Genomic DNA, 20,166 nt, shown 5'->3' with positions numbered 1-20,166 from the left:
CAAATGTGCAGAGCGGCCCCCAACTCAAGGCACAGCCAAGGCTCTGTGGGAGGCACATCCCACCTGTCCCTCCCTCATGCTGGCCTAGCAGCCCAGTGCTGACTGAGCATTTCATGTCTTCCACCAAATCTCACAGATGACCTGAGCATGCCTAGACTGAGTCCCCGAACCGTGACACGGTGGTGCTGACGAGAGATATTAAATGCCACCGCAGCAAGGACTGACCTGTATCTCTGGGTCAGACCAGCTCGGAAAGGTCAAGCCATGTCTCCCTGTGATCTTGCTGGATTAGATTTTGGCCTACTGACGACCACAAAACCAGCCCCTCCTTTTCTGCAAGCTGGCAGCTTTGGTTGGTCTCCTCCTCCTCTTCCTCCTCCTCCTCTTCTTCCTCCTCCTCCTCCTCTTCCTCTTTTTCTAATACTCTTTCTCATGCTGCTCAGGCTAGCTCAAACTTACTATGTAGCCAAATATGGTCTTGGAATGGTGGTCCCCCTGCCTCTACGTCTGAGGGCTGGGATGTGTACCAGCATTGCCTCATTTATTTTGTGCTAAGAATAAACCCAACCCAGGGCTTTGTGCATCCTAGGCAAGCACTCAAGCAACTTAGCTATACACAGCCTGAGCTCACTGCTCTGCTTTTATTTTTGACAACTAGAGTTGTATGGGGGTCAAGATGAAGTACAAGACACAGAGAGAGCACGGAGGGGAGCCTGGTCTTCAGGGTTCCTGTATAGGTGGGAAAAGCTTCAAAGACTCCTCTGTCTCCATCCTTTATGAGGGGGAAGTTGAGGCCCAGAGCCAGAGAAAACCAGCTCAGAGGCCACCGTGGTTAGCAGCAGAACCAGACTGATTCTGCATAGGGAAATTAATGGTCCTGGACCTGATTGCTTCAAAAGTTGCTAACCTCACCTCTTAGCCACCAGAAGTGTGTCCAGTCCAAGAAAGTAACCCTGCATTTTAAGTATTCTAAGTAGTGGGCTGAGATAGCCTTGGTCTGTACTTGGGGCAGCACTTGAAGGGGGCAGCTGGGCATAAGAAGGGTACCTCCTCCCTGCCTCTGCTAAGCACCTAATTTGTGCTGGGTGCAGAGTCTACAGGCGTCAGGAAAGAGTCCTGTGATGTTTGGAGAAGATGGCCTCTTCAGTAGGCCCCTTGGCCTTGGAATTTGATCACAGAGCAAAGCATTCTGGGGAGAGCAGGGAGTCAGGAAGACTTCCCAGGAGAGAGGCCTGAGATAGTGTCTGGAAAGGCAAGAAAGAATTGAGTAAACTCAGGCAGGGCGCTGAGTGCAGTTAGCTCAGGTTAGCTCAGCCTGAAGCTGGGTGGAGTGATACCTGCTTTACCCATGAATTGGGGGTGGGATTGGGTTCTGGGGGTCTCTCTGAGACCAGGTTGGCCTGCACTCTTAGTAGTTGAAGTTCACCGATGCAGGCTTTAGAACTGGCAAGAGACTTGTTTGAGTCTGTTGAGACAGTCTTGAAGGAGCTGACTCACAGTAAGCAAGGGCATGAGGAGGGGAGATGGTTGCAATAGCTTGGGCAAGAATGAATTGATAAACCCTGCAGAGGTCAGGTGGCAAGACCGAGTCACCGGATGCCCGGGATAAGCTGGCGTCCAGGCCAGTTTCTCCCGGCTGAGGCCAGCAGGAGATATGGGGGGGGGGGGAGGTTGGGGCAAGTTTCAGACTCAGGGCTGATCTCACCTGTGCCGAGTCATGGGCTGCGTAGTGGGAAGAATACCAGGGGAAAGTAGCAGTGCCAGCATGTGGCAGTCAGAAGACATGATCCAGAGCACAGCGTCCAACAGAGGTGTGGGGCAAGACAGGGTGGACACCATAACTCCTGGAGGAGACAAGACGGCCGCACAGAGGGAGATCAGCCTCCTCTAACCCTGACCTTTAGAGGAGAGAACAGTTCTACAGGAGATTAGGGATGACTGGAGAGGCGGGGGTAGAGGCCCAGGCACAAAGAATAGCACATCTATCCCAGCAGCCCCACAAGGACAGGGAGTGAGAGAAAGTGACTGCATGAGTGTATTGGTACATGGTGGATGGAGGCATGGAGGGCATTGGGAGGGAGAACTCAGTGGTAGTGGTTAAGCATGGGGAGAGTGGGAAGAGGCTCTGGGACTCAGGATGAGACAGATGTCAGGATATCTGTGGCCAAAGGAGTTTCTGTTAGCCAATATTTCTGAAGAGCAACAGCGTGTGTTGAGAGGCAATAGGGCGCAGAAGCAGGACTTCACAGTTTTGATGGAGTTGAGCATCTCCAGGAATGGACAGTCCAGAGGTAATGAAAAATGGTCAGGGAGGCAAAGAACTCATAGGGATATAGGAAGGAGGCAGTCAGTGGACACTGTGCTCAGGTTATATATGGGTGGGTCCAGCCCAGCCTGGAGAGCCTCCATGTTGACGTGGCCCAGAATCACTGTTCAGGCTAGCCTGGGCTTATGGCTGGGAGGGATGTGGTTGGTGTAGTCTGCAAAAAGCACAGCCAGATGAGTGAAGAGAAAATGGTGTAGTGAGGATTCTGGAGTGCCGGAGAGTGTTCTTCAGATGACTAAACTATTGGGTCAGTTGGAAAATGAGACCAAAGAGCAAATGATTGAGATTGAAATGGGAGAAGCAGGTGTGAGGGGGTAGCCTGGTCCACAGTGGACATTAGGGAAGAAGGATCCTGGAGATGGGCGCTAACGGTCTAGCGACTCCATGTATCAGGTGGGCTATGAGGATGCTAAAACCAGCAGGTGACATCAGGCTTTGAGTAAAGGTCAGTGAGTTGAGACTGTGGTCAGGGAGAGGAGAGGCACTGGGAAATGTGACAGGTGACACCGGGCTTGAGGGGAACCCCCATCCTATGGAACTAATGGTATCATGGTCCAGAAACCCATCCAGGAGGTTAAAGAGGCATGGGATCAATTGGGAGGCTCACAGGACAGAGGATGTAGGGATCTAGAAGGGTCAGTGGGAGGTAAGGAAGGGAGGGTCGGTCAGGCCTGGAGGGATGAAGAACAATGAGGAAAAGGTGACGAGAGGAAGGCACAGGAGTGGGAAGCATGGCCAGGTCCCAGGAGCAGTTACCACATGCACAAAGACAGGAGGAATGGTCAACAGGGGGAAACTTGCTCATTCACCCACCCACCCTCCCATCCACCCAGACACCCATCCATCCATCCCTCCATCCATCCACCCACCCAGACACCCACCCACCCATCCATCCACCCAGTCACCCACCCATCCATCTACCCAGACACCCACCCACCCATCCATCCATCTACCCATCCATCCACCCACCCATCTATCCATCCATCCCTCCATCCATCCACCCACCCACCCACCCAGACACCCACCTATCCACCCACCCACCCAGACACCCACCCATCCACCTATCCACCCATCCATCCAACCACCATCCATCCATCCATCCCTCCACCCAGACACCCATCCATCCATCCATCTACCCACCCATCCACCCAGACACCCACCTATCCACTCACCCACCCACCTATCCACCCACCCACCCATCCATCCATCCATCCATCCATCCATCCCTCCATCCATCCACCACCTACCTATCCACCAATCCATCCATCCATCTACCCACCATCCATCCATCCACCCATCCATCCACCCAGACACCCACCCATCCACCCACCCACCCACCCACCCACCATCCATCCATCCATGACTCAGAGAGTTTCTGTGGCACAAATGTTTTTTGCGTGTAGGATCCATTCATTCATGCGTGAACAAACCAGCATCCCATACTCGTGGAGCCTGCAATCCTGATGACTTGTAAGGGGGCAGGCAGACAAAATGCCAAGCATGATAAGAAGGGCACTCGATGTGTGCTGAGGCTGGGGCAAACATAAAAGGCCGAGGAGGTGAAAGATCTTACGTGGATGGAGCCCCTCAGGTATTTGTCACGGTCCTCATGTCCTGATGTCTCAGTCTAGGGCTTGGAAGTGTTGGTGACCTGCTGGGCTGCCTTCCCGTTCCCCCCATGGACTGTTTGACTCCAGGCCCAGCATCCTTATGTGGATATGGGGTATAAAAGACCCTGTCTTACAGGTTCAGCACCTAGCAGGCGCTGTGCACTGCGCCCTCTTAGCCTCATCTTTATTCAAGGACAATTAGGAAAGGGTGGGGAGAAGGCCTTGGGACCAGAAGCCCCCACCTCTGCCCGTTGCTGCTGCTTCTCGCTCTGCCGACCCAGCTGGGGAGGAAGTAGCTAGGTCCCCCACGGTGCCGCGCTGGCCCATGTCTCTGGTGGAGGCATGTGACATATTGTGGCCTGATGTGGTCTGTTTTTCCCCTCCTGGTGCAAGACATGACTCAGAGGGCCATGCTGAGGAAATGCCTCCTCCGGCATGCCCGCTTCATCGCCCCTGCTTTCTTTTGAATCTTTGAATCAGACTTTATATCTGGCTCTGCCATTCACCGGCCTTATTTATGCAGAAAAACGGCCCACAGTTCCAACTTGCTCAACAGCCCGAAAGATTCAGCTCTGGCCCCTCGGAGGGAAGGAGGTGTGGGGTGGGTTCCCAATCGAGGGGAGGAAAAAGAAAGAAAGGAAAGAAAGAGCCATCAACAATCAAAACAATGTCCTTCTCCCTGTCTAATCTGGGTAGCTCTCAGGGTTGGGGTAAAGCGTTCCACAGTGGATCCCCCCCCTCCACCCCCTCCTGGAGTGTTTTCACAGGAAGCGAATCCTGGGGCGTTTTCAATGTGCCCCTCGAGGCAGAACAATGAGGCCCTTGAAGCCTGGGATCCTCGCTTCCTCCTGTTATCCCGGAGCAGGCGAGGGAGGCTGCGCGGAGGGGACCCCGAGACCTACGCAGGGCCAGCGGTGGGGGAGGGCCCGGCCTGCATGGTGTCGCCGAGCCGCCCCGGGGAAGCCCGGCAGCCAAATCACAGGTTGGGATCCGCCGTTGGTGCCGAGGTAACTGGCCTTTAACCGGCTCCCCGATGAGGGGCGGGGAGGGGAGGAGACGATGGAGATCCAATTACGGCTGCTCCCGCCGGGTCGCCCGGAGGTGGCGGCGGGATAGGGGACAGAGAGCCTCGGGCAGGCGGGCCTGGGTGCCTGGGCTGCTGCTCCCGCCGGGCCTCAGCTGCCTCATTGTTTATTGTGGAGCCGGCCTCTCCCCTTCCCGTCCTCGCCCGCCCGCCCGCCCGCTTCTGTCCTCCCTCCTTCTAGAAGAAAGAAGAGCCAGTCTGTGGAGGCGAATGAGTCATGAATAAACAAACAGCGTAGGGGGGGAGCTGTCACTCCGAGCTGACTTCCTGGCTGCGCTAGGCTAGGCGACCTCCTGGCGGGGCCCAGAAGTCAGCCAGGCTGCGGCTGCGCAGAGCGCATCGCACAACCCGGATTTGTCCCCCTTCCACCCCCCCAATCCCGGGTGGGGTGCCCAGGACCTCGATTCTCAGGCTTGATCTTAGCCACAGTCATCACAAACATTTTGCGTTAGCCCGAGTGGGACATGGTGTCCTTGTATGGTGGAGGAAGCCAGGTTGTAAACGTTCTGCCCTGACATTTGACAAAAGCGATGCAATCAGTCAACTCAGGGTTTGCGCTGCTAATGTTGGACTCGTGCTCAGAGGGAGGAGAGAGAAAGGGGGGGAGGGAGGGAGGAAGGGAATGGGAAGGAGGGAGAGAGAGAGAGAGAGAGAGGGAGGGAGGGAGAAAGGGAGGGAGGGTTCATGCATGCAGAATGTGCAGAGGGTTATACAGACTTTGTGTTACACGGATACTGGGACATAAGGAAGTGAACATATGGAAACACAAGTGCGTGCGTGCGTGTGTGTGTGTGTGTGTGTGTGCGTGCGTGTGAGTGAGTGTATATGTGTGTGTGCGTGTGCATGTGTGTGCGCACGCCTGTGTGTGTGTGTGTGTGTGTGTGTGTGTGCGCGTGCGTGCGTATGTGTGTGTGCGTGTGTGTGTGTGTGTGTGTGCGCGCGCGCGCGCGCACGCGCGTGTGTGACCATTTCCTGGCTCTGAATTCACTTGTTTAGCATGTCTTTATTTTGTCTTTTTCCTTCTCGCTTATGTGCTCCCGTGGGTCATTTGGGGCCCATTTAGTGAGTCCTCAGGGCCCAGCAGACCTCCAGGGCCCGGCCAGGCTGACTTCAGCATCCAGTCCAGCCAGTTGTGGTCGCATGCAGACTGATGGTGCTGATTCATACCTGAGGGGTCTAACAGGGCCTCCTGGGTCAGCCCCCCCCCCCCTATTGGCCGTGAGAGAATGCTAGCTTGTGTTCTGTCTGTGAGAGCTCCTGTGGGAGGGCAGGACCTTGGCCAGCCCTGCTCTTCTGGGAGCTGTGACCACATGGGGTCAGCAGTGGGGGAGGGGGACAGGACTAAGTCACTTTTCTCAGAATCTCTGACAACCACCCATACTTACCTGGACCATGGAGGCCCAGTACTATGGCTGGGCGTGAAGGAAGAAGGGTGTGGAGGCCGAGGCAAGGAAGGAGGACTCAGTGTTCTTGGCCGAGTCTAGAACCTTCAACCATGGGCTCTGCTCTCTCTCCAGGCTGACCCCAGCTCTGGAAACTCCCTAGCTTGGGGTTAGAGCTTCCATGCAGGAAGAGACTCTCTAGAGCTGAAGCCAAGCATGGGCTAGCTTCCCTCTCCTGACATCTCTGCCTTTCACAGTCTTCACTAGTGCCTGTTTGCAGGGGTCAGCACTCTGACATTGGCTGGTAGCCTTTGCCATGTCCTGTCCAGAGAAGGAGGTGGCAGAAAAGGGTGTATGTTTTGGGAAATAGTTTCCACCCCCCATGGTGTTTATATATGCATAATTTGCATATATGTCAAATAAACACAGTCAAGATGCCCCGGTGCAGCCTGCCCAGAACACGGGGAGGAACGTGCCCACGAGGCTGCTACTGCTCTGGGTTTAACAGGGCATGCCTCCCCTCATTTACTTTATCTGCACAAATTGCCAGGCACTTGAGGCCCTGATCCCTGCGGTCTCTAGCCAGTGCACTGTTTGGACAACAGTGATCTGAGTCAGGAGGTGAGCCCCAGGGTGTGAGACAGATCTCGTCTCCATCCCCATGAGGCTCATGGACTGTCGAGACAAGCGGACGGAAGAAAGAACCGAAATGTACCAGAAGGAACCAGAACTGCAGGACACTGGGGGGCTGGCAGGGAGACTCATAGGGTGCAGAGGGACCTCCTTAAATCTGCATGGCCTGGGAAGCTTCTCTGAGGTCCTTGCCCATGGGGGATGGTGCTGAGAAGCAAAGGGGATTCCGGGCCAACTTTATCAATGGAGGTATGTGAAAAGTCAGAGGTCTTGGCCGCCATTCTTGATTCCAATGTTCCTTCCCTGGCTTTGCTATCGCTAATCACAGTGCAAACCTTTCAGTACCAGCCCATCATGCACCACACTCAGACAGCAATCTTGGTCTGAGACCCGCCATTCTCCTTTGGTCTCTGTTTCCCCAGTCTCCAGCTCAGGACCCTGAGTTGGTATTCTGTTCTTCACGCTAACCCCTTATGTCCATGGGCTGGAGAATTACTTTGTTTTTCTAGAACTCAGAGCCTCCAGGACCCTTTGCTCCTACTCATGTACAGATGAGGAAATCGATCTAGTGCTTTCCGTGGGTGGCCCAGACTTCCCAGTTAATCTGTCTACACAACAACATGAGTCAAAAGGTAAGAATTTCGCCCTTGTTACTGAGAGCAACGACCGCTGAGCACAAAATAGGGAAAGGGACAGGGACTTACATCTTCCCAGATGCCTGAAGGCATTCGCCTGGTTATGGTGAACTAGTGATAAAGGCTTCCACTATTATGCCCACAGCAGACATTACTAATCAATCAATCATAGGCTGGGGCTGTAGCTTAGTTATAGAATGGCTTGCCTATCATGCTGCACAAGGATCTGCATTTCATCTATCTCAGAAGTGTACAAAGTGTACACATACACACACACATACACACAAACACCAAAAATGGACAAAACCTGCTATACTATCATGACATTTTCCCACAGAGCTTGCATGTAGCATCAGAAGCCGCTCAAAGCATTCAATCCTTACAGAGGGTGATGCTGACGAGTCAGGGTTGGCTAATGGACTGAAATGGATTAGCCATCCTTGTCTTAGGAAGAAGTCAGATATGTGAATACTGGCTGGACTTTTGAGTACGTGAGAAACATATGGACCTAGGTGGGATTTGAAGCAGGGCTATAGGAGCTGGCAGCCAATGAGAGGAGAGCTTGGGGGAGTGGCAGGTTGTGGGCAGGGCATTCTTCTGAAGAAGGATTCATAGACTTGGAGACATCAGTGAAGACCCACAAAGCATAGGCCTGAGGGGCTGAGTCTCCTGGTGGGCTTAGCCCCCTCCTCTTACCTTCCTTCCTGTGGATGAAAAGTTGTTCTCTCCCCAAAGGCTGGAACACTCTTACTCCCAGTGACAAGCAAAGGCAGAGGAGACTTTGGAGGATCCCCTTCTGTAAGTCAAAGAAGCTTTTCTGGAAATTAACAGTGGGTGTCAAATTGTCAGAACAGTGGTGCATCTGACGGAGCTGTGGTCCCTTGGGGAAGGCATAGGGATACTGATGGCTGTAGATGGTCCAGATGGGGTCAGAGTCCTAATGGAATTGCTGCCTAGACATCTGTGGCCTACTCTCCACAGAGGTCTGGGTTGTGGGCAGACACTAAGTCTGGGGTTCTAGACTCCTAGAGTGAAAATCAGCAGGACAGAAGAATATCACTGCCTACTTTGCTGACCCCGACACCCCTATTGGCTGTCTCTCTTCTTCTGGTCAGTGTCCCAACTTTGGGGTAGGCATGGGGAAGAAGTGACTGCAGATCATAAGCTGGGTGGGGACACTCCCATCCACCAGCAGTCCTCACGGTGTCTGTCTGGTTCACTGTTCCATTCCGATTTGGCTCTTGAAGGGATATTGATGAGCTGAATCAACAAGACTTCTCTTTCTAAAAGGTCTTCTGCTTGCTTATCTTCTGTCTGTCCTCTCTGCTCCATTGTAAGCTTCCTGAAGGCAGGGAGAGGCTGAGGTCTCTCAGCTAGATGCCAAGAGTAGCAGCACCCCTTGCATATAACGGGGTCACACTAACCCAGGGAAGACCTCATCTCTTACTGCCTCTTCTGAACTCTGCTGAGATCTGGTTGGGACATGGAGGGTCTTGGGAAGCTCTGGGGCTGGGCCTGGGTGACCCTGGGGAAATTTAAAATATTCCAGCTGTTGGGCACTGCTTTCCAATCCTCAGATGCCATAGCCTCACTCTGCCCCAAGCCCATCCCCAAGGCCTGGAGACTCTATCTGTTTGCCACTGAACTCTGGCTCTCAAGTGCTCTCCCTCTCCTGGTGGCTCTGGAGAGCATCTTGTCAGAGCCTACATGGGGACCTCTCAAGCTTTTGGTGAAAGAGAGTCTTGGCTGCTATGGGAACCCCTTTTCTTTCATACACATAAGCTGCAAGGTAAACAGACTCAGCCTCTTCCTTGCACGGTGTGTCTTAACTTCCGGGCTCATTGGAGATGTCAGTGTGTGGTATAGGGTCAGAGCCAGCTGGCCGGCTAGATGAGCCTCACTTTCTTCTGCCTGACTCAGTCACTCAGGAGTCCCAGATTCCTCCATTGTAGAGTGGAGCACTTGTCCTCGTGTTCTAAGGTTCTTGTGAAAGTTGTGGATACTTGCTTCTACCTGCCTGGATATCTCTCAGCCCTTAACATTATTCACCTTCTCTTGGTCTACACAGCCCCTGTTCACCCTTCAGGAGATCCCACTCAGTGTTACCTCCTTCAGGAAGTCTTGCCTTGTTAGCAGTGCCAGGCAAGTGTCTCCACCATGGGACCTTCTTCTTTTTTTCCTGGAACTCATTTGTGTTCATCTCTCATTGGACCGTGAGTTCCATGAGCCCTCAGGCCCTCCCTGTTTCCCCCCCCCCCCCCCCCCCGGGTTCCTATACTTAGCCTAGGGGCCCTGGTACTTCAAAGGTATTCAGTGAATATTTGCTAAATAGATGGTGAATTTGAACTGCCTCCTGTGCAATGGGAACCCAATGAACTGCAGTCCTTCCTATGTGATGTGGTCCTTGGGGCCACCGAGCCTCCTCCTTTCTGGATGCCAGTAGATGTTATGTCAGGAGGCTCTGCTCAGCCTGGGAGGGTCTACCTTTCTGAGAAGGGCCTCTGGCACTCAGTCACTGATGCAACCAGGGGAGGAAGAGGCCAGGTAATCTGTGCCTGAGGCCTATGTCCCATCTGGGCACTGCCCAAAAGGAAACTCTGTATGCCAAGAAGTCTTAGGATCTTCCCCAGGAGTGGAGGATGGTGGAAGGGAGTCTTTACCCATGCTGGCTGGTTTTCTCACCTGAACGGTTCATAGCTATCCGACAAGCCCACAACTAAGGGGAGCATCTATGCTCAGCAAGGTAGGTGGTAGCTATGTTCTGCCTAGGTTTCTGGCTCATGATCCTTCATACCTTCAGCCCCAAATCTGTGCCTAGCTTTTTCATTTTCTGACCACATGGGCCTGACTCACTTGGCCCATCTCAAGGTCTTCACCTATTTGGGCCTCACTTTAATGTGACAAGTGGGACAAAGAACATTGGAAGCTTGGTAGTATTTGGAGGATCTGATAGACTAACCAGTACCCATTACCCATTAGTTTTTGAAAGCCTGTTAGTTAGATGTTCCTGACAGAATGCAGAATCCCTTCTCTGGGGTATAAGAGACCCACAGATGCTGATCAGATGAGATGCCCACACATAGAAATTTATGGAAAATGTTGGGAGGACAACTCTGGGGGAGCATTTATGTGCCTGTAGTGTTTCCTGGGACTGTAATGCATGGTGTAGGGGGACGCTGGTAACTAGATCTACCCAGTGCTTGGAGGATGCAGCATCTGCAGCCATGAGTTTGCTCTGCAAGGATGTGGCTAACTGAACATCACAAACTATCTCCAAGAGTCCAGTGGTCCTAAGGAGAACGAGGATCTTAAAGAGCCTCTGCTTTGGACCCTGTTCTGCTCACGTAATAGCCTCAATGCTCAAGTAACTGGCCTGGGGGCATACCTGCCTGTCCGCTCATGCATGCAATGTGCACATATATATGCACGCCATGCACACACTCATGGGAACAGTACTGCAGACTGATTTACTTACTAGAACAGACTCTGTTTCCTGGCTTGTCCTTTGTTCAGTGTCAGAATATGATGCCAGGCAATGTCCAGAAAGAGTCTTCTATTTAGTTTCTGCTGTCTTTCAGCCATCCTCATTTTACTGGCTAGAGGATGGAGGTGAGGAAGGATAAGTGCTTTGCCTAAGATCTGAAGCAAGAAAGTGACAGAGCCAGTAGAAACTACAAAGGTACCAGGATGTCCTGACCTGTGTTGGGGATCCCCTGAGAGGTGGCGTCTGCCCCACTGGGGAGTGTGATTTAAGCATCTTCTCTACTTAGCACTCCCATTTTGCAGATTGGAAAATCGACTGTACCCCAGTCTCACATCTGGTAAGCTCTGAGCCTGGGGCTGCGGTTTCAGCCCACACAGCTGGGAAATTCCAGGCCTGAGGCTGCTGCTGGGTGCACAAGGTTCATTTAGAATCCAAATGAAAAGTAATGATACCAAAAAGGAGCTTGACAAACAGTTGCATACAGAAGTCTGGGGGCCGGCTATTTCCTGAGATTCCTCTTCAGGGCTGCCCGCCTGCCCAAGGCCTTGCCCACTGCTGTAGATCCTGTGGCCAGCCAGCCAATGGCCCTGGCAGAGCCTCCAACTGAGCCCTGCCCCCAGTCCTGCTGACACAGGCATCCTGGCCCCTTACCTCCCAGCTCTCCCTGCCTGCTGGCAGGCTGTGGTAACAAGATGCCCTTTGTGTGTGTGTGTTGGGGGAAGGGGGCAGTGGGCAGCTCCTGATGCTGCTTCTTGCTGCTGAGTCACAGCTCCTGCCAGCTCTGGGGACAGAGAGTTGCAGGTGACTGGCCAGGCGGCGAGGAGCCCAAGACCTTGGAGATGACCTCAGGCAACCCCTTCCTCAAGCAGTGGGGAAAGTGAGGCTGAGAAGAGGGAAGGATGTGTGTCAGTCTGTCCTCCAGGCACATGTTAAGAGGGAATACACGTCCTGTAGTCAGGAGGCATCCATGCCTACCAGGACTTAGTAATGTCCTTTGTTCACCAGAATAACTACTGTGTCCAGGGACACATATGTACAAACTCACACATGTGCATGTGATCAAGTGGACACATATTCATAAGTAGGTGATTGAATGAACTTGTGTCAGAATGCGTGTTTCTCTAAGGTCCCCACACTTCCTCCAAGACCCCCAAGGCCTGGCCTCAAGGACCTTTGTCTATTCGGTTCATCTGACACAGAGGTGACCTAGGTTGGTCCTTACCCACTGCCTAGACAGTTCCACCAAGGCAGCTGTATGACTGTGATGGACAGTTCACTCCTTGATATGTCATGCCTGAGCCCAAGATAACATGTCTCGGCTCCCTGACATAGTGCAGTATGGGACTCATTGTAGTTTGGGCCAGATGGATATTTCTTAGAACATGGGCTCCAGAGCCAGTCTGCCTGGTTGACTTCTGGCTTCCTCATTTCCTGGTACTGTGCACCATCTAGGCTCTTGTGTCCCAGATGTTTTGCCCAGTCAAACCTGCCTGAAAGCTTTGAATCTGACTGGGGGGGAAATATGATGGACTTAGGATCTTTGCATCTTCTCTGGGTCTCCATTTTCTGTGGGGATCTCAACACACTTTCCTCAGGGTTTTTTTTTTTTTTTTTTACCCATTACAGGGATTGGTTTTTACCCATGAAGTTCTGAGAACTCCTGGCTGTCTCTAGCAGGCACTTAAGGAGTATTAGAGTCTATTATTAGTGCTTTTTCTGAGCCCAAGAAACCCCAAGGGAGATGCAGAGGTCTGGAGGTGACTTGGGCTCACAGCCTGGTTGTAAGACTGAGGAGAAGACAGTTTCTTTGGCCTGACAGACCGGCAACAGGAATGGGGGAGGCTTTCTCTGGGAGGACATTCCTGTTCCGGGCTATGGCCTCTTGAATGTGGCCACTTTGAACTGTAGCTTCCAAACCCCAGCCACAGCAATAGCTAGGCTTCAGGAGGGAACACAGGGAGGCCCCTGGCTAGAATGGGGGCTTCGGCGGCTTTGACTGGCAGTAAGTTCTCTCTCGCTGCTGCTGTGATGCCTTACCTAATGCCGGCATGACCATCTGGGTCCCAGGGCTCTGAGGGGACCTGCCGGCCATCTGCCTGCTTGGCATTGCCTGTTTCCGAGAAGCAGCAGGGTGGCTTGGGCAAAGCAGCTCCCTCCTCCGCCTCCCCCACTACTTACCACCCTTCTCTGGCTGCCCTGAGGAGGTTCATCTTAGTTTCCTGCCCCGAAGTCCAGCTGTCCTACCTGTCAGTGTGAAGGGAGCAAAGTCGTGGCACTCTCCTGGCTTCAAGCTTTCAGTTCACACTGTGCACAATCCAGGCTCCTGTGTCCAGATGTTTTGTCCAGTTAATGCTGCCTGAAGGCCTAGAGTCTGACTGGGGAGAATATAGTGGACCTAAGGGAAAGAGAAATGTCCCCATGATCACCCGGGGCCAGGTATAAATTATCTATATCCTCAATAAGTCGCATGTACCCAGGTCCAGGGAAGGGCTCTTTGCATGGTAATAGTGATGATTTGTATATGCTTGGCCCTGGGAGTAGCACTATTAGGAGGTGTGGCCTTGTTGCAGTAGGTGTGTCAGTGTGGGTGTGAGCTTAAGACTCTTGTCCTAGATGCCTGGGAGCCAGTCTTCTCCTAGCAGCCTTCAGATGAAGATGTAGAACTCTCAGCTTTTCCTGCATGATGCCTGCCTGGATGCAGCCATGCTCCCACCTTGATGATAATGGACTGAACCTCTTAACCTGTAGGCCAGCCCCAATTAAATGTTGTTCTTTATGAGAGTTGCCTTGGTCATGGTGTCTGTTCACAACAGTAAAACCCTAACAATGACAGTAATATAGAGTTATCTATCCATACCATCAAATTTCAGAAGCTAGGGCTCCTTGGTAGCCAAAGTAAGGATAATCCTGGTATGCCAGCATCATAAACTCTAGAGTAAAGTGTCTTTTGTTGGTTTGTTTTTCCAGACAGGGTTTCTCTGTGTATCCCTAGCTGTCCTGGACCTCACTCTGTAGACCAGTCTGCTCTTGAACTCAGGGATCTAATCTGTCTCTGTCTCCTGAGTGCTGGGATTAAAGGCCATCACCACTGCCACACTTAGGATGGGGTGCCTTAACAAGAAACACAGCCTAGCACTGGAGCCAGGGAAAGCCTCTGAAAGGCTGGGGCATGAAGGAAAAATGGAGAAGAACCAGGTTGTTGGTCTTCATATCTGTCTTGTGAGGTTGAAGTCACTGTTTGCCCAGTGTGTTGGCCAGAAGGCATGCAGAGAGCCCTCTGATACCAGAGCATGATAGAAACATGTTATGAACACACAAGTGACTTTCCTCTGGCCTTATGGAGGAAGCCCCAGACAGGTCATCTGAAGTCACATGCGCCTGTCCAAGGGGCAATATGCTCTCTAGCTCCCAAGTTTCCCTACGGTGAGCTTGGGAGATGTCCTGAAGAATCTTCCTTCTCTGGGTGGAAGGCCATGGGCTGTTCTGAACAGCTCATTTGTGGCCTTCCATGCTTCTGGTTCTAGGAGAGTTTGGGTGTCGCCAGGCAGGCCCTGGATACTCCATCATTCTGTGTTGGGGACTTCCAGGCCACACACAATGCAGTCACTTAGGAGCTAGAGTCCAAGTTGCTGGGCATAGTTGAGTCCTTTGCTTTCTTTTCTGGAGAAGGTCACGGGCAGGCTTGAGCCAAAGACCCCACAAGCCCTGCCCCCTAGAGTCACCTTCCAGCCGCTAGAAGGGAATAGAGCCAGGATCTTTTTCTCCTTGCTTTCTCATAGGCCTGTAGAAGGTGCTCCATCCAGATGAAGGTGGCTTCCCCATTTCTCTCTCATTCAGGCCAGCCTTTGAATGTCTCCATCACTGCTTGGGTCCTTCCTGTTCCTCTGCTAACAACCAAAGCTACTGACTGCCTTGGTCTATCTTAATCTCTCCACACCTCATTACATCTACTGTTCCTCCTGGCCACATTCTCCTCTTCTGTCCTACGAGGGATCCCTGTTTCTACTGGTGTTCCTTGTGTTTACATAGAAGAAGAAGATACACAAACAAAATTGTATCAGGGTCTTCGCCTAGGCCATACATCCTGGGCTGACCTTTAGTCTTGAGAGCAGGCCTAGCCATCTTTAGTCTGTCACCTCTCCTCTCCTTCCCTGTCCACTGTGCCTCAGTGTCCCTGCCTTTCTTTCTCACCGTGACCTCACCTGGTGGCATCCACCTCTCTGTATTTGTACAGCAGGTGATTCTCCTTCCCAGGCCACCATGTGGCCAGCTCCATTTCATCTGGACTCAGGCTTACTTCTCTTGCAACTGTGTGAACACAGGAGCACAGGTGCCCAGGCGCCACTCCTACTGTGTGCACAGAGGAGCACAGGTGCCCAAACACCATTCCTACTGTGTGCACAGAGGAGCACGGGTGCCCAAGCGCCACCCCTACTGTGTGCATGCAGGAGTACGGGTGCCTGAGTGTCACTTCCACTGTGTGCACACAGGAGCACGGGTGCCCAAGTGCCACCCCTACTGTGTGCACACAGGAGCACGGATGCCCAAGCACCGCACCACCCCTACTGTGTGCACACAGGAGCACGGGTGCCCAAGCGCCCCAGCATGTTCATGGAAGCCAGAGGGTAACTTCAGGTGCTGGCCCTCACCTTCCACTTGGTTTGAGACCAGATCAGCGTTTGTCACCTTCAGGTTTTTCAGCGTAGGCTTCAGGTTTTGTGGATCCTCTGTCTCTGTCTTCCATCTTGCTGTCAGAGTGCTGAGATTACAAACTTGCACTGCACTTTGCTTTACATGGGCTCTGAAATCAGAATGTCATCTGCCTAACCTTCTCTCAGTCTTGGTCTCCCTCCTTCCTTCCTTCCTTCCTTTGTTCCTTCCTTCTTTCCTTCTTTCCTTCCTTCCTTCCCTTTCCTCCTCAGATATATGAACACACATATATATGTGCGTATATATACGTGTATGTGTGTATCTCCCAGGCTATCCCAAGCTGGAAGGCTGGACTTGAACTCTTCATCCTTCTGACATAGCCTCCCAGATGCTGGGACGATAGGTGTGGCCTTTCTCCTTCCCCCAATGTATCTCTCAGTTTTACAGTCTTTGGTGTCTATTTCCTACACTCTTCGGACTAGAATGTAAACACTAGGACTCAAGGACATTTTCTGTCCTCCTTACTTAGCACTCAGAGCTCAGAGGTGCTGAAGGAGCAGCCTTGGGGGTGAGGGGACTATTCGATGCTATAGACCCACAGTTGGTAGTGATCAGACCCTTTTCTTCACTGAGTCCTGGAAACTTCTCTGTACTCCCAGAAGCTTCCTGGGGACACAGAAAGAGGTTGTGTGTGTGTGTGTGTGTGTGTATGTGTGTATGTGTGTGTGTTTGTGTGTGTGTGTGTTTGGGGGTGAGGTGTGGTATGTGTATATGTTGTGTTGTGTGGTGTATGTGTGTGATGTTGTGTGTATGCATGTGTGGTGTGTGTGTGTGGTGTGTGTGTGTAGTGTGTGTTTATGTGTGTGGTGTGGCATGTCTGTGTATGTATGTCTGTGGAGTGCTGTGTGTCTGTGATGTGCATGTATGTCTGTGGTGTGTATGTATGTATGTGGTGTGTGTGTGTGTATCTGTGATGTGTACGTGTGTATGTCTTGTGTGTGTGTGTGTGTGTATGTCTGTGGTGTATGTGTGTATCTGTGATATGAATGTGTGTGTATGTCTGTGGTGTGTGTGTATATGTTTGTGGTATGTGTGTCTATATCTGTGGTGTGTGGTATGTTTGTGTGTCTGTGGTGCATGTGTGTCTGTGGTGTGTGTGTATGTGTGTGTGTATGTGTGTGTGTTTGTGTTTGTGTCTGTGGTATGTGTGTCTGTGGAATGTGTGTTTGTGTGTCAGTGGTGTATGTGTGTGTTTGTTTGTGTCTGTGGTATCTGTGTCTGTGGTATGTGTGTATGTGTCTGTGGTGTGTGTGTGTGTGTGTGCGTGCGCGCGCGTGCGCGCCTATGTCTGTGGTCTGTATCTGCATGTCTGCTCACACCCCCGGCAGCCTCTCTCACTCTCATGTTTGGCAGCATGGTAGTTTATCCTGACCTGAAATAGCTTGGCAATGACTTCCCTGTTCCCTGTCCCTTTCAGAGCTAGGTACTTCTGCAGAAACTTCCAGATGATTCCTGAAGAATGTGGCTTGGTGAAAGACTGGTCAAATTCACACTCTTCCGCATGTCCGGGGCCAATGGCAAGACACAAACATTTTTGACCCTCAGCGTCTCCGTGGGAGCTGGCCCCATGTGACCTGGACATTGGTGGGAACGCTGGCTAGCCTGGTGTCTATGCTTCTTTTTGTCCTGTACCAAAACCCTTCCAAACAAACAGAACAAACAAAACAACCCTCGGGTCTATTATTCTCCACTATTCTAGGGCACCCAGGGCAAGGAGAAGAACGGGCGGGGGCTGCTCAGGCCCTGGGCAGCAGAAGAGCCAGTTAGAGTGGCTGTTGTGGGACAGGCGTGGTGGCGTGCCCAGCTATCCCCTAGTAATTTCCAGTGTTTGTCTTTGGATCACACAGCAGTACAAGGTTGCCCAAAGTCCAAGCTTCTGTTTTTCAATCTCTTTGTGGAAAGGGAGAAGAGAAAGTAAGGACCATTTCCAGGGTTTTACAGAGCTGGCTCAGAGCCAGCCACTAGCTGTCAAAGAAGGCCTGACCTGCCTGTATCTTCAAAGTGCCTTGAAGGCAGAAAGGAGGCAGGCGTTTTCCTGAGCCTCTCTGTGCCAGCCCCACGTTTAGAGTCTCATCTGGCTCGGCAGATAGACTGGATGTTGTTTTAAGCACTTTGTGTAGACTGACTCATTTTAATGAATTTAATCCTCACTTTATCCTTCTTAAGTATAATTGTTCCCATTTTAAAGATAGGCTAGCTGAGGCAATAGAAATAAAATAATGTGTCCAAGGCACCACTGTCTTCATGTGCCGTATAACCCCCAACTTCATAATGTCTGAGTGACGAGGATCATTATTGTCATTAGGTCCAGACTCAAAGGGGTAAAGCAGCTTCCTCAAGGTCACCCAATATGTGGGTGCAGCTGAACCGGGGTTCCCAGGGCTGCTCTGGAGGGCTGTGAGGCAGTAGGCTGTCCCATGCTTAAAACTTGACTGGTCTCAGTTCCTTGGAATAGATAGGTTGGGGACTGGGGACAGGGAACTGTCATGAGCCCTTCTGGTTTCTTGGACAACTGTAGCCTGGGCTTCACGTGGCCATCTGTGTTTCCAGCATAGACCTGGAGGAAGAAGCCCAAATTCCTTGGAAGCTATCTTTCAGCCACCGCCTTTAGAGCAATGTCAGGAAAGACGCAGACAGAGTCTGGGCCCCACAATCCAGGAACAGATCCCCCCCCCCCCACATGCCAGAGAATGAAGTCAGACGGGAGAGGCTCCTGGGCCGCAGCCAAGGACTATTTGGATTTTATGAGAAATGCGTGAGTTGGCCAGTTCATAGACCTGCACCTAGCTTGCAACACTCACGCCCCACCATGTTGTCTTTGGGACCCTTCCTGCCTGCTGACACCCACTCCCTCCCCCAGACTTAGAACCACTTTCAGGAAACCTCTGCAGATCTGGAGCTCCTTGGAGTCAGGATCCTGGTCTCTTTGTGGTTATCTCTAGGGTTCAGTGTGGGAGAGGAGGGCAGAGCCTGCTCTGCAGACCTGTTTGAATCCCGATGTCTCAGAGTGTGGAGACCTCCCAGGCATGGCTTTTCTAGCCTGTACAATGGGTGTGGTAGCTCAGAGTTCCACTCCTGCAGTGTAGTCCAGTGGCTGCCAAACTTTGAATCATGCAGGAATCTCCCAGGGATCCTAAAACATACACATGTCTGCCTTCTTCTCCAGGTGTTCCGATTTAAGAGGTCTAGGGTGGCCAGCTGTTAGAAGGGGGAAGTGGTCCTAGGTGAATCTCATGTGGGGTCAGGCATGAGAGCTTCTGGGTAAGTCTTTTCCAGCCCTACAGCATTCTGTCATTTCCTCACTACCCAGTTACAGGTCAGCATCAAACCCTCATGGTCCTCGTAGCTGCCTAGACTGCTTACTATCTTCCTTCTAAGGTGTGGATCCATGGATCCAGGCATCTTTCTGATCTTTCTCTCTCTGTCCCCCAGCCCTGTCCCTGCCTCTCCACTTCTCCTATCTCAGGGCCTTTAATTCTAGATATCTGGGGCACCTCCGATGGGGAGGTCCTACATGTCTTGGGAGGGAACCTGAAAAGCCAGACTGAGGAAGGCTCTGTGACTACTTTTTTCCTTCTGGAGTGGCCAGCTGGGAGTCTATGATCTATGAAAAAGGAAAGAGAAAAAGAAAGGGGGAGAGGGAGAGGGAAACTCATAGAGAGAGACATAGAGAGCCAGAGACACTCAAAGAGACAGAGAAATTCAGAGACAGAGAGAGAGAAACACAGAGACAGAATAGAGACACATTCACACAGAGAGACAGAGACACAGAAAGACAGAGAGGAACACGAAACATGCGCCTGCATAGTTATCCTTTGCTTCTGGATCTGAAGAGGCCCAGGTGGTTAGGGCTGGGTAAAGACCTGTGACCATCACATGGGAGAGGTAGCTAGGTATAAGTCTTCCATCACAGCAGAGAACTTTGAGGCCAAGTTATTGCCATCAAATTTGAGAGGGGTTTCCTGAGGCACGACCCAGGCCCTCCATCTCTGGATTTCCTTACTGAGTTGCAGAATGTGGTGTTTATCTCACGCAGCCTTGCTTTTTCTTCATCTACAAAATGAGAAGTGCTATATGTTAAAGCAAGGGCAGAGGGGCGGTTCATAGAGTACAAAAAGGCATCCACTGATGTAGCCACCCACGTACCATCCATACCCTATCCATCCATAAATCCATCTCTCCTATCCATGCATCCATCCATGCATCCATCCATGCACCCATCTATCCATGTACCCATCCATCCATGCATCCATGCATCATCCATCCATCCATGTATCCATGCATCATCCATCCATCCATGCA

At 51.9% G+C, this 20,166-nt stretch overlaps 1 long non-coding RNA gene across 1 annotated transcript; it reads left to right on the top strand.

Annotated features, from left to right (window-relative positions):
* The first annotated feature begins 4,740 nt into the window (after positions 1–4,740).
* LOC127691016 (uncharacterized) lies at positions 4,741–17,548 on the top strand. The gene is made up of 4 exons (XR_007979205.1): positions 4,741–4,943; positions 7,545–7,667; positions 8,406–8,468; positions 17,282–17,548. It is a non-coding gene; the product is annotated as an uncharacterized LOC127691016 (long non-coding RNA).
* The last annotated feature ends 2,618 nt before the right edge of the window (positions 17,549–20,166 follow it).

This window comes from Apodemus sylvaticus, chromosome 8 (genome assembly GCF_947179515.1).
Source record: "Apodemus sylvaticus chromosome 8, mApoSyl1.1, whole genome shotgun sequence".
Taxonomy (NCBI): domain Eukaryota; kingdom Metazoa; phylum Chordata; class Mammalia; order Rodentia; family Muridae; genus Apodemus; species Apodemus sylvaticus.
This window is presented reverse-complemented; position numbering and strand designations above follow the sequence as displayed.